This window comes from Phodopus roborovskii, unplaced genomic scaffold (assembly GCF_943737965.1).
Source record: "Phodopus roborovskii unplaced genomic scaffold, PHOROB, whole genome shotgun sequence".
Lineage (NCBI taxonomy): Eukaryota > Metazoa > Chordata > Mammalia > Rodentia > Cricetidae > Phodopus > Phodopus roborovskii.
The window spans coordinates 10,058,237-10,072,491 of NW_026126525.1; positions in this window are offsets into that span (position 1 = coordinate 10,058,237).

Here is a 14,255-nt window from a genome sequence, read left to right on the forward strand (position 1 = left end):
GGTGTGTTTTTGTGTACAAACATTTCCCCTCTGTGCACTAAATTTTGATAAATGATCCAAGAAAGTGGAATTTTTCTAAGTCCTCCTAGTTCTGACATTCCATCCCTTCATAACGAGAACCATGGTATATGAGTGAAGTCCTGAGTGAATTTGTATTGTTTGACTGGCTGCATAGGATAGACAGCCTAACCCCTGGTGAGGTTCACTGAGATGACAGAGCATCCATCTGGTCTGAAGGCAGTTGTTCACCATGTGTGCAGAACATGCCCTGCATTCTCCTACCATACACACCCATGTTTACAGCCTGAAGGCTGCTTCCCAACAGAGGCTGCTCCTGCTGACTCCTTGCTCAGCTGTGTGGAATGACCCAATTTCCCTGTTCAGCTGATCAAGGACTGTTCAACTCTACAACGAAGATGTTGGGTTTTCTATTGCTACAGCTTCTCCATCAGAAAGCCTAGACCACTAGATCCCAGCTTCTGTGCCTCTGTGTGTCCCTTAGCACCACCGGAGCCATGCAAGGACATGGCAGAGAACCTTAAGATAATCAAAGATTGCCATCAGTTTCCTCCTCTTCAGAGGGTTCTATAATCTATTGTTCTCTACTGTACTGCACTAGTAGGTAAGCTCATAAAAGAAGAGTTGAAAATGTCAAAATTGTCCGTTGAAGTTTAGTTATCACTCTTTGTATTGCTTTGTATCACCTTGTTAATAATCACTAGACTTGGATTTCATGGTATTTCCACCAGGAAGGCCTTCAGTAATCCCCATTCCCAGCCTGTCTATGCATGCTATTGATTTGAGAGATGCTTAAAAGTCTAGCCTGACATTCATGTCAACAAATGTTGATACTTATTCCACTGATGATTATTTTGAATATTTGCTTTCTATTTAAAACAAATTCCATGAGAGGACACTACAGTTGAACTTGCCATTTTAGGCTGAGAGGTAAAGACACATTTCCCTCACCACACAGCTGTTTAGGCAGAGGGAATCAGCCTCATGGGTCTGTGACCAGGAGAGAACATGTCCAGGAAGAAAGCATAATCTTCTAGGAATAAGCATAATATCTCCAAGAAAATAAAAAACTTTAAAAGAAATTTTAAGAAAAAACATATTAAATTCAGCATGATTAGATGCTTAATAATCTTTTGTGGCTTCCAAGAAATTGCTCCAGAGAACAGAAAAATAGAGTAATGTACAAGAAACATCAAAGGTAAAATTAACAATTTCTCTCTTTTCTGAGAAAAGTACTCTAAATTCACCATACAAACTACTTCTAAGAGGTCCTACATCAAAAGACTGTCAGCCACCAGAAAGAAAACATTAATAGCACAGAGTCTAGGAGTATGAGAAGAGCCTGTCCTGTTGACCATCACCTTGGACAATACACCCTGTTCTGTAAAAGGGGGCTGACTGACATGTCTTTGAATGACCACATCTTTGTCTGAAATTGATGCTGTGGAAATGCATTATTATAGAAATAAGAGACCATTGTTATTTTGACCCATGTCTTTGAAAAATTATTTTTATTATTTTTAAGTGCAGGTGCTTGTGAAAGCCAGAGGCATTGGGATTCCCCTGAAGTTGGAGTTCTGGGTGCTTATAAGCCACCACAACTGGATGCTGGCAATCCAACCTAGGTCTTCTGGGAGAGCAGTACATGTTCCGTATTCAGCTCCCTAATCCACATCCTAAGAGACCTGCTGATTTTCTAAACCTTATGTTGACAATGTTGTGCTCTTGGAAGGACAAACTCTCAGTTAACAAGCACCTAAGATATAAAAATGAACAGGAACACGACCATCTTAAACAATGATTCGGAAGGGTTAGGAAGACAGCTCAGTGGGTAAAGAGCTTGTTGTACAAATATAAGGACTGGAGTTCAATGCTGGAACTCACAAAAAAGATGGGTAGGTGTGGCAACCACCTGTAATACTAGCACTCAGGAGGCAGAGATTTGATCCCTGATGAAATCTTGCTAGCTGCACTAGCTCTGGGTTCAATTTGAGAGACCCTACCTTGATAAATAAAATGGAGAATAATCAAGGAAAAACCAGTGTCAACCTCAGGTGTCCACATGCACATATGACATGCCTCACATACATATTAACATGCACACACACATACACACTCACTCAACCTTGGGTCTCCGTTTTCACACATATACATGTATACCTGCATAGACATGTGGCCACATACATGCAAACATGCATACACTACATGCCAAAAACTAAAATAATTGAATTGAAACAGGCATGGTGGTTCATGCTGATCAATATAAAAAAAGAAAGAAAGAAAGAAAGAAAGAAAAGATAATGTAAGCAGCTGTGAAGCTGAGCTACACCAGCTGTGGGCTAATGCCAGATTAGGCTAAGCGGTGAGACCTCGCCTAAAAAAGCAAAACAAATAAGTCATGAGTTTTCATTAAAATATTTTTGTTTGGAGATTGCTCTTATGTGAAAATTATAGTAGAAAGTAGATTTTATATTTTTCTTTGCCATTAGCTGGTTTGCAGTTTATCAATACAGCAGGCAGCATGATGCATTCTGATCGTCAGCCTTCTGTAACTTAGACAAACGTGCAGCTTCTGAAGACATTTGGAAATAATGCACCATGAGTCTTTCACTTTTATTTCACTTTTACTTTGTAATTTCCATCTAATACTTCAGTTTGAAAACTATTGATTCATATCCACTTAGAGGTCAAGAAACTAGGGAGGAATGGGAAGGAAGCTCAGAGGGAGAGAACTTGACCGACATGATTGATGTCCTGGGCTTAATTCCCAGCAGTACATATATGTATACATTCATACATATATACACACACTTGGGAAGAAAAGGGAAGGGAGGGGAGTGGAGGAGAGGGGGAGGGGAAACAAATTGTCAGACTATCATATATTGTTCGGCTGAGACAAGTATGTTTTGTTTTGTTTTTTGAGACAGGGTTTCTCTGTAGTTTTGGAGCCTGTCCTGGAACTAGCTCTTGTAGACCAGGGTAGTCTTGAATTCACAGAGATCCAGCTGCCTCTGCCTCCCAAGTGCTGGAACTAAAGGCGTGCACTACTACTGCCCATCGAGACAAATATCTTATCCCACAAAACTGTAAATTAGGTCAACCAGGCATGCTGACACATCCCTGTAATCTTGGGTACTTGGAAGGCTGATGCAGGCAGACTCTAGCCTAGATACTTTAGTGAGGCCTAGACCCAGAAAGTATAAAGATCTAGGTGTGTACTAGACTGGTAGGGTACTTTGCCTAGCATGTGCCAGGCCCTGGGTACAGTGTGTGCAAGTGTGAGAGCATGCATGTGTGCCCGAGCGTGTACTCTTGGTATATTCCCCTAACTCATTGGCCTGAACAATTTAACTGCTCACTGTCCAGCCTTCGAATTGAATGTCTTTGGCTCTAACACCATTATTTAGAACTAGATGTCACTTTCTGTTTTCTTTAGTTCCTATACTTCATGTAGTATGGTCTGCAGTAATAGTTGGTAAGGTTTGAATTCTGTATGGTGAAAAGTTTAGGCCTGGTTACCATAGAAATAATTTATATTAATTTTCTATACAAAAGTATTTCTAGAGTAGAAATTGTGGTTCAAATATTTCAAATAAGTGAATTTTTATTTCATCTTATTTCATTTTTTGTTTTTGTGTTTTGTTTTAGATCACGTTTTGTTAGACTTCTGGAATTCACTGTGGCACTGAGGCTGGCCTTGAACTCACTGAAATCTCCCTGTCTCACCCCCCCACCCCTGCCTAATGTTGATACTTTAGATATGTGCCACCACACATCTTTTAATTGGGTGTGCCCAATTAAAAACTTACTTAAATGTAAATATAATGATTTCATGAAATAACATACCACATGAAAAAACAGAAGGCTCAATGTCTTAAAAGTAAGAATGTTTGATTTTGGAACCAAATCTGCCGTATGCAAATAGATTTTATGAATTTGGATGCCTCATTTGGTCATTTGGCACCTCTATTTATTTGGCAAGGTACTGGGACTTGAACCCAGGGCCTCACACTTGCCAATCCACCAACAGTCCCCCCACTCAGCTCCATTCCAAGCCACTTCTAAGTTTTCCACTAAAAGTGACAGATAAAAGATTATGAAGCAATATTGTTGTGAATATCAACTGAGCTGATTAAATATAAAAGCATTTCATAAATTGTAAAGCAACATACAAAATAAGAAATAGAGTAATAAAATAATTATTAAAATTCAAAGTATTATTTCATTGTTGTGGAATATTATTTTAACTATGTAAAGATGTGTTACATTTGTTTATCCTGTGAAATATTTAACTGTGTAAAGGTATGTTGCATTGGTTTCTGCTGCATTTATTTAATTATATGTAAGATGTGTTACATTTGTTTTACATTGCCTGCCTAAGGCACCTGATTGGTCTAATAAAAAACTGAATGGATAATACCGAGGCAGAGAAAGGATAGAAGGGCCTGGCAGGCAGAGAGAATAAGTAGGAAGAGAAAGGGAATGAAAGAAGAAGAGAATGAGGAGAAAGAGGTGGACACACCCATGGCCAGAAGCCAGGCAGCCTCTGGCCAGCCAGCCAGAGAGACAGACAGCAGGAAAGTAAGACAAACAGAAAGAAAGAAAAGGTAAAAAGCCCGAGGCAAAAGGTAGATCAACTGGTTAATTTAAGTTAAAAGAGCTAGCCGGAAAAGAGCCTAAGCAAGGCTGAGCACTCATAAGCAATAAGTCTCCCTTTCATGATTTGGGAGCTGGTTGGTGACCCCAAAGAAAAAGCCTGGTACAATTCACTTTTATACCATGATAACTGGAGAGATTTAGAATAGCATTTCCCTTTTTTGTTTTAATTCATCTTACTGACCCTTTGCTATGTGCTTCAGATTTGAAGTAACTGTAGTCCCTTGTGATTTTAATGAGAAACTACTGCATATATTGTCTACAAGACATGTGCATAGCTGTACCTTTGATACTCTTTAACTGTCTTTTGTACTATATTTCAAAGCCAAAAACCAATCAATGTATAGGGCAGACTTTTATTTACTTATAAAGCATTTGCTATTCTGAGAGCTGTCTGGGAGTATCTTTCAGTAATAAAGTTCATGCTTAACATGTGGGGATGTCAGGTTCAATCCCTAGCAATGAAAAGAGAGGGAGAGGTAGGAAGAAGGGAAAGGAGGAAGAGGAGGAAGAGGGAGAGAAAGAAGATAAGGAGAAAGAGAGAAGGGAAATGTCCTTTGGGGAAATCTAAAGATCTAAAAGGTTCTGTCTTTTAAAAGTACAGAATAGCCAACCTGAAGTACAGAAAGACTTGAAGAAAATGAAAAACAGGTAATCAAAGGAAACCCTCCAGGGAAGCCTCTTCTCTTGCCAAGAAGGATGCACTCAATGCTCTTTTGAAAGAAGAAGAAAAGAGCTGTTACTGTAATAAGAATAGCTGATAAAAAAAAAAAAGAAGGATGTAAGAAGGGTGTCAAGGGAGTGAATCAGGCAAGGAAGATGAGGTACCAAAAGCACAAGTGCTCTTAAGACAGAAGAATCTGGAAAAATGCTCAAAGGCAGACAAAGTTGTTAAGCCCAGAAACTCAGACGTCCCGAGGTCACATAGGAAAGAGCTGTCTGTGTCAGTGTCTATATCTATGTCAATGTCTGTCAACTAGTATTTAGCTCCTTCAGGACAGCTGCCATTATCTTTATCATCTTTGTGTCCTCCAGAGCAGCCAACTCAGAACTCAACTCACAGAAAGAAGTACTCTGTGGGTGCTGAGTTGAATGTGACTAAAGGTGACCTGCACTGTAGTTCATACAGCATAAAGGTCAACAGTAAAGCTTTACAATTAAACACCAGCTCCTTTATTCATCCTACAAATTCCTTATGAGCACTGAGATAGGAAGGTTCTGAGGGCATAGCAACAAGTATGTTTTCTTTATAAAAAATGTAACCCATACGTTCCAAGTATAGTGTTAGAACTTCCTGATGTTTAGGAGAAAAGCTGTACCATGTATATGGCCCTGTCATGTTTCCTGGCTTTCCTTCCCAGTATAGTCTCTAAAGGAAATGCTGTTGAAACAAGCTCAGAGGGGAAAGATCTTCTAAATCAAGCATCAGGGATAAATGACTTTCTTCTGGTTTCACAAATTACAGTTAAAAGTTTGCTAAAGACTAGGGGAGAAATGGCTGATGCTGAATGAGAAATGTAAACATGACAGGATCTAGATCAGTGGTTTGCTATTTTTTCTTTTACTCTTTGCTCTTTTGGCTCTTTGTGGGTGCCTGCCACAAAACTCCCAAGTAAACCACACTCACAGAGGCTTATTCTTTCTTATGAACACCTGGCCTTAGCTTGGCCTGTTTCTAGCCAGCTTTTTCTAAAGTATTCCCTCTACCTTTTGCCTCTGGGCTTTTGTCTTTATCCTATATGCCTTTCTCTACCTCTTACTCTGTGGCTTGCTGTTTAGCTGGGTGGCTGCCCCTGGAGTCCTCCTGCTCTCACTCTTTTATCTCTCTCCCCAAGATTTCTCCTCCTATTTATTCTCTCTGCCTGCCAGTCCTGCCTATCCTTTGTCCGGCCTTGCTATTGACTGTTCAGCTCTTTATTAGACCAATCAGGTGCTTAGGCAAAGTAATACAGCTTCACAGAGTTAAACAAATGCAGCATAAAAGAATACAACATGACTTTGCATTATTACATTACTATTCCACAGCATAAACAAACTTTAGGTAATTTAACTAATATTCCACAACAGTGGTTCTCAACTTCCTAATGCTGTGAAATTTTAATACAATTCCTTGTGTTGGGGTAACCCCCCCAACCGTAAAATTGTTTTCATTGCTACCCATAACCATAATCATGCTATGGTTGTTATGAATCATATGTAAATATCTGTGTTTTTGGATGGTCTTGAGAATGAATAATTTGATCCCTCCAATGGGGTTATGACCCTCAGATTGAGAACCACTGATCTAGGGTCCTCTGGGACACAGGTCTGTGGCAATGCCTGTGAGTGAAGAATTTCATTAACTGAGGTACAAAGATCAACCTACTGTGATGGCACTACTCCCAGGCTGGGATTTGAACTGGTTAACTGGAGAAAGGTGCTGAGCAGCAGCCATCACTCCCTGCTCTCTTGCACCTGACTGTGGGAGCTCCTTCCCCTTGGCTTCACTGCCAGGATGAGGTGGATTGCTGAGATGGCTCTTCTCCTTTAAACTGCTTTTGTCGAGGCATTTTATCCCAGCAATAGGACAGAAAGTTAGTCTGTCAGTCATTGTGATACCAGTGCTTATGAGGCTGAAGCAGGAGGATCATCTGAGCTCAGGAGTCTGAGACAAGTCTCTAAAACATAGTGAGACCCTGCCTGTAAACTAATTAAAAGACTTGTGGGGTGGGAAGCTAGGGGTACAGAACAGTAGGGCATGTACTGGGCATGTCCCAGGCCCAGAGTTCCAGCTCCAGCACCACAAATAAAGAAGAGAATGGAGGATTATAAAAAGGGGATAGCAGAGAACAGTGTGAGGTACCTTTCAATCTGGAGACGTAAAAGGCTGACATGAGATGGTTGCTTGAGCCCAGGAATTTGAGGCCAGTTTGAGCGATACAATGAGACTTAGAAACAAAAACAAGCAAAGACCCTCTGAGCATGGTGGTGTGCTGGTGTGCACCTGTAGTCCTGTCTTGAATGAAACAGTAGGATCATAAGTTCACGGCAAACCTGGGGTAGACAGAGCTCTCTCTCTCTCTCTCTCTCTCTCTCTCTCAAGAAAATGAGCCTAAATCATAACATAAATTTGCAGAATCTGTGCTGAAGTTTTACAGTTTTGCAAAGTTCTTGTACTACTGCAGTTTAGGATCACGGGTGAGGAGGAGTACAGGGAGAGGGGCAGCTAAAAACTATAAACACATCTGTATCCTCACTTCTTGGCTTCCTGCTTGGTATAGTATGGTAGACGATGGAGTAATCTTTAACCAAAAATTACTTAATGGTGTAATTCCAAACATTTGGATTCCTTGGCCTTTGGATATCAGATCTCATGCCCTATCAGTTCTGGCTCATTCAGTAAAGATTTTCTATCTGAAGACTATCCTGTTCCACTTGAAAATATCAAAAAAGATACCATCCTTCAGACAGAACTCTACTTGCTTCATGATAACTGATCATAACACAATGAGCTGAAATGCCTCTGGAGTCATGTACATGTACAGAAATGGAATAAGTGGGAAAATTAGTTCTCTAATTAGTTCTTTTATTTCTTCGTTCATTCCTCATTAGACAAATGGGCTGTATATATTTAAAAAAACACTTACAAAAGGTGAGTGTGCATTCATGTATGTGCTCTATTCCTTATAAAATCACACAGTACAAGCAAGGCATGGTGGCCACGCCTTTATCCCAGTACTCTGGAGGCAGAGGCAGGCTGATTTCTCTGAGTTTGAGGCTAGTCTGCTCTACAAATCAAGTTCCAGGACAGCCAGGACTGTTACACAGAGAAACCCTGTCTCAAAAACAAACCAATCACAGAGTTCAATTATGGGGGTTCCAGCCAAACCTACAAATCTAACCTACTCACTTTCCAAAGGTCCCACCTCTAAGCACCATGGTCAGATCAAAGTTTCACCATCTTAAGAAAACTACCATAAACATATGCAGATTAACTCAGCCATGAGCTGGAAGCTGGGAAAACAAACCATATTTAAACTAGTTGTACTCAGAGAGGCACGAGGGTTACATGGAAAGGATAAAAGAAAAGAAACTCCTCAGTCTTCTCAAATGCCTCTTGTGTGTGTATTTGTTGTGATCCTGTGTGGTGCGATCCTGTGTGTTGGTGTGATCCTGTGTGTTGGTGTGATTCAGTGTGTTGGTGTGATCACAGAAATGCTTACAAGAACCTGCTCATGGAATCCTCACAGCTCTGTAAAGAAGAAAGTATTATGCACATTCTATAGGTGTGGCAATGAAAACATGGAGATGTGAGTAAGTCTGCTAGTCACCCTCACCTGCTGGCCCAAGAGCAAGTGATCGCTGGGCTCATCACTTTAGAGCAGACCAAAGATGTTTACTCATAGCCTAAACTAAAAGGAGAGAAAGAGGAAGAGATGGCTGTCCCACAGTCCCTTCCTCTTCCTCCTCTTAGTGCTCCTCCTACCCCATACTTCCTCCTCTTTTTGTTGTTTGGTTAATCTTGTTTATTTGTTTTTGTATTTGTATTGGAGTTGTGTGCTGGAGATTGCTGTACTCAGGACATTCTACCAGTGAACTTCACCCCTTCCCACATCCCCTTTGAGAACATGCACTCAGTGGCCTGGAGACCTCCCACTACACCCCATCTCCTAAAGTGTCCAGCATTTCATAAGTGGGAGTAGGCTGGATCCAGGCTTTTACACGTGAGCTTCTGGAAGACTTCATAGACTCAAACTATACCAAAGACTGTTCATCTAAACATCGTTATAATTTTTGTGCCAATTACATTGAACTCGGCTTCATGGAAACCAGTCAACAAGTAATTATTATGAATTTGTTATGTACAAGCATTACAATGCACTGCAGAAGGAAGAAATCAGTATATACTCTTTGTTCTCCAACTGTTGCCCTTCTAGTAACAGAGAGAGAAAGGGGAGGGAGAGAGGGAGACAAGGGGCAGGGAAGGATTCTAATAATGAGAAAATATTTTGAGATACAGCCATCTAGTAGCTTGAAAAGCAAACAACTGATGAGGAAAATGAGATGATAAATATGAAACAGTATACTCCCTAGGCATGTTGGTGCAGGTTTAAAAATCTCAAGCTCCTTTAAAAATTGAATTTGCTAGTTATATTGAGTCATTCATTCAGAGATAGCCTGAGGGTAAGGACATTAATTAAAACCAATTGTAGCAGATCCAAATACAGCGCAGAGCACTTAAAAACTTAAAAGGGTGGAAGAAGAGGTGGGGAGCAGCCTCCCATGCTTCCAGACAAGAATTGTTCTACAGGGGTCAAAAAGGGAGGGCATTCACAAAGACAGTTCTATCAGAAGGTAATCGAGTGGGAACGAAGGAGCCTGGCTACTCTAAGATTATATTTGGCAATATATTGTAGTGGCAAAGCATATGAATTCTAACAGCACAAAGACCTGTTTTGGATCTTGGCTCCCCTGAAGAAAGTTACTTGACATCTTTGAGGAGAAATAATTAATAATACTTACTTGATATGGTGCTTTTATAGTTCAAATAGGAAACATAAATTAAATACCCAGGAAACTGTGAGCGCTTACTAAATGGTGTCTATTGTTATCATTCCACAATTTAAGGAAATGCTGTTAAATTCGGTAAGTATCTATTAAGTTGGTAACCCCTAATGCCATATTAAACAACAGGAATGTTATTAGGCTAGGTGGTCTTTAAAATGTTTTCTATATTAACAGCTTATGACCAGCATATCTCTACTTATGAGTATGGCCATTGAGAATTGATAAGGAAGGATTTTGGATACCAAAATTAAGAGAGGGAGCTGTCATAGGAAGCAATATTTGAGATAATTGAAGATTCAAAAATTCTCAGGAAGTCCTACATATGACCAGATGAATCATGCATGACCTTTAAATGTCACAATGAAAAGTGACATGCCCTTGCCATCAGGGGCTGATGGTATAGCTTAGTGTTAAATCGCTTGCCTAGGATATGTGAGAACATGAGCAGTTCCTAGCACTAGGAGGAAAATTCCCTCTGGACAAACAGGAAAAGCATGTTTACAACGATCCAAACCTAGAACAAATTCTATTTTACGTATAAGGACTTGGGATTTTAAGGAAGAAGATTAATGCAGTCTTTTTATAGAAACACTATTATGTAACTAAGAAAGAATATGATTGTTTTGCCTGGAATTTTACCAAAAGTAATTCACCATTTTAGAAATGTCATGTCACTTTTATGGCCTACCACACATAAGAGCCGGTCTGTTGTTATAGTCATGGGACTCACATTAAAGCTACATGTAGATACAAGCTTCTAACGTCTTTATTTTGGCATCCACTGTAGTCAAGTCTGAGCATTTCATCACAGTATTTAATGATAAATTACTTTGCTTTTAATTATCATATAGCTTATAACTAAGACATTATATTATTTTTAAAGAAATTATTTACGTACATAAAACATATGATTTATGTATGCCAGGTCAGAACAGGTCAGGATAACAAAAAAAAAAAAAAAAAAAAAGATTACAAAATACTTTCTTTAAATGAGAATGTGGGATCTGAAGTGATTGAGCATAATACTTGATGGCATCACATATCACATTCCATTAATACTGTACACAGAGAGGAAAAAGTAAATTTCACAGTGTTAGCTACATTCTATTCTCAAACACATAGATGTACAAACAGACACACACCAAAAGAATCTACACTCCTTTTACAGTATCTTACAGACTATTAAGAAGAAGAGAGGCAGTAACTCCACTATAGAGGCCTCTTCCCTATACCCTACAGCATTTTAACTCACTGTCTTCATTTTAAAGCAGAGAATTATGGCAGTGTATTGTTTGGGTTCTAATCCTGGCCAGACACTTTTCCCCACCCACCATTCTTTCTTTTTCTAATCATTTGAGTTCCGTATATGTATATGTATATAATGAATTTTAGTATATAATTTATGTATATAATGAATTTTTCACTTTCCATCACCCTCTTGTGTCTCTCCTCTCACTGAAACCCTTCTTCTTTCCAGGCCCCTCCTACTTTCATGCTTGGTACTTGTATGAGTGTGTGTGTGTGTGTGTGTGTGTGTGTGTGTGTATGCCTGTGTGTGTCTGTGTGTGTGTGTGAGAGAGAGAGAGTCTAAGTGTATACCCATGTGTGCATGAGAGATAGAGAGACCCACTGAGTTTAGAGTTGCTTGCATGAACACAGGGGTGGGGTTATTTACTGAAGCATAGATAATTTGTCAGTGGCTACACCACAGAAGAAAATGACATTTCCCCCATCTAGCAACCATCTAGCTGCCAGTACTCCCTCAGAACTCGACGTAAAAAAACAGGGCTTTACACTATATATTAGTTATCTTTGAATCAGTGTTGCCTTGACCACATGAACAAGGGAGAAAAAAAATTATTTTGGCTTGTGATTTCAGTCCATGTATTGTGGTAAGTCATGCTGAAAGCGCCTCGGGTCATGGTGAGCATGGGTTCACATCACCATAGACCAGGAGACCCTGGGTCTGAGCAGGAATTGCCCTCAAAAGTCATCCTAGAGGCCCACTTCTCTTAAGTTTCACCTCCTAATGGCTCTGCAGTCTTCAAAACTGTTCTGGACTTCAAGCTGGGAACCTACAGCTCAAAACATGAGCTTGTAGGTGACATTCCTGATTCAAACTATTACAATGACATATGACTTCTTACTTAAAGGGCAACCCAGATGGCTGGGGCTGTGGGAAGGAACTGGGAGGAGTAGGGGGAGAGGAAACCATAATCAGAACATATTGTATGGAAAAAAATCTATTTTCAATAAAAGGAAAAATCCACAAATGAACTTATGACCATTCTAAGCAAACAAACAATAGACAAAAACCATGTATGTGCCAACAAACACCAGGATAGTAAGACATACAGCTGCTAATAGGCATTTATGGTCAGTATACACACTAACTACTTTTCTAGTTGCTGTTGTCAAACATCTAACCAGAAGAATTGAGGTGCGGAAGGAAGGAGATATTTTGACTCACAGTTTGAGAGTGCTTGGATCAGAAGAGATGGCAGAAGCTCATAGCTGAGCAAACCTCTGAAGCAGAGAAAAGGGAATGTAGGTGTTTGTTTGACTGGCTTCCTCCTTCTTCCCATTTTACTCTGGGCAGGACCCCAGCCTATGGAGTGATGCTTACTTACCATATTCATGCTGGGTCTTCCGTCAGCTAATCATCCCTCAAAGGCACTCCTAGCTGTGTGTTATATAGGTGAATAAAAATCCAGTCTAGAAGGCAATGAAGATTAGCCATGACAATACATTTGGGAAAACACTGTGCTAAACAAACTAAGCATGTTTTATAAGACTTAATTAAACTCCTATTCTGGTGTAGTTCTTAGGATCCAATCCAGACCCTTATGTGTTTTGGGGCAAGTACTATGTCACAAAGCTAAAGTCACAGACAACAAACCAAAACAAAAATAAAACTAATTTTCCTTATTGAACTAAAGAGTATTCTGTTTCTGAGGATAAAATGCAGTGTGTAACGTGTCTACACACTGACAATCTCTTAGAAAAGGATGTTTAGCATAGCAGTTGTGGTAACTGACTAATTCAGGTAATGTGGGGGGGGCGTATTTCAGAGTCTTTTATCTTCAAATGAAAGTCCCCAGGGTGTACTTTCAGGCATTATAGCATGCAAAGGGGGAAGGGGTATTACATAGTGATTCTCCAAAGTCGTATTATATGAAGGAATTCTAACTTGTAACTTCATGTTGACAAAAAAAAAAAAAAAAAAAAAAAAAAAAAAAAAAGGGAACTGAGGAGGTTAACCGGAGAACATAAATTAGAATGTGTGATTAGCATGAGTCATTTTAGAACTCAAGTAAAATATAGGCTCCTTCTTCATAGCAAAAATTAGCTACATTGCATAAACATGAGAAAATATGTGTTCATTCAGTTCAAGTATTGACATTTGGGACAGCAAATGGAGGTACAGAAAGAATGTGTTATTATTTATGCAAAAATAACTGGAAGAAGTTAGAAAATTTGTGGTATTAGAAATATTGTTCTTAGCCAAGTGGTGGTGGCCCACCTTTAATTCCAGCACTTGGGAGGCAGAGGCATTTGGATCTCTGTGAGTTCAAGGCCAGCCTGGTCTACAAAGCTACACAGAGAAACCCTGTCTCACACAAAACAAAACAGATTGTTCTTTCCTGGGTCTTTTTTTTTTTTTGAGGGGGTGGTAGACTAGCAATATTGACACACTAAACAAAGAAGTAGAATACAATTCTGAAATAACATAATTTCTTCGATTAAGATCATTTTAAGTCAGATGGTGGTGGTGGCACACACCTTTAATCCCAGTAGTAGGAAGAGGCAGGTGGATCTCTGCATTTGAGGCCAGCCTGGTCTACAGAGTAAGTTCCAGGACAGCCTAGGCTACACAGAGAAACCCTGTCTCAACCCACCCATCTCCACCCCTGCCCAAAAAGATAATTTTAAAGGTCAGCTGTTGGAAGTTCTCCTAATTTATTGGACACAGGTGTATTAGCACTTGGTTCCTTCCTCTTTCCTTCCTTTTTCCTGTCCCTCTTCCATTTCCT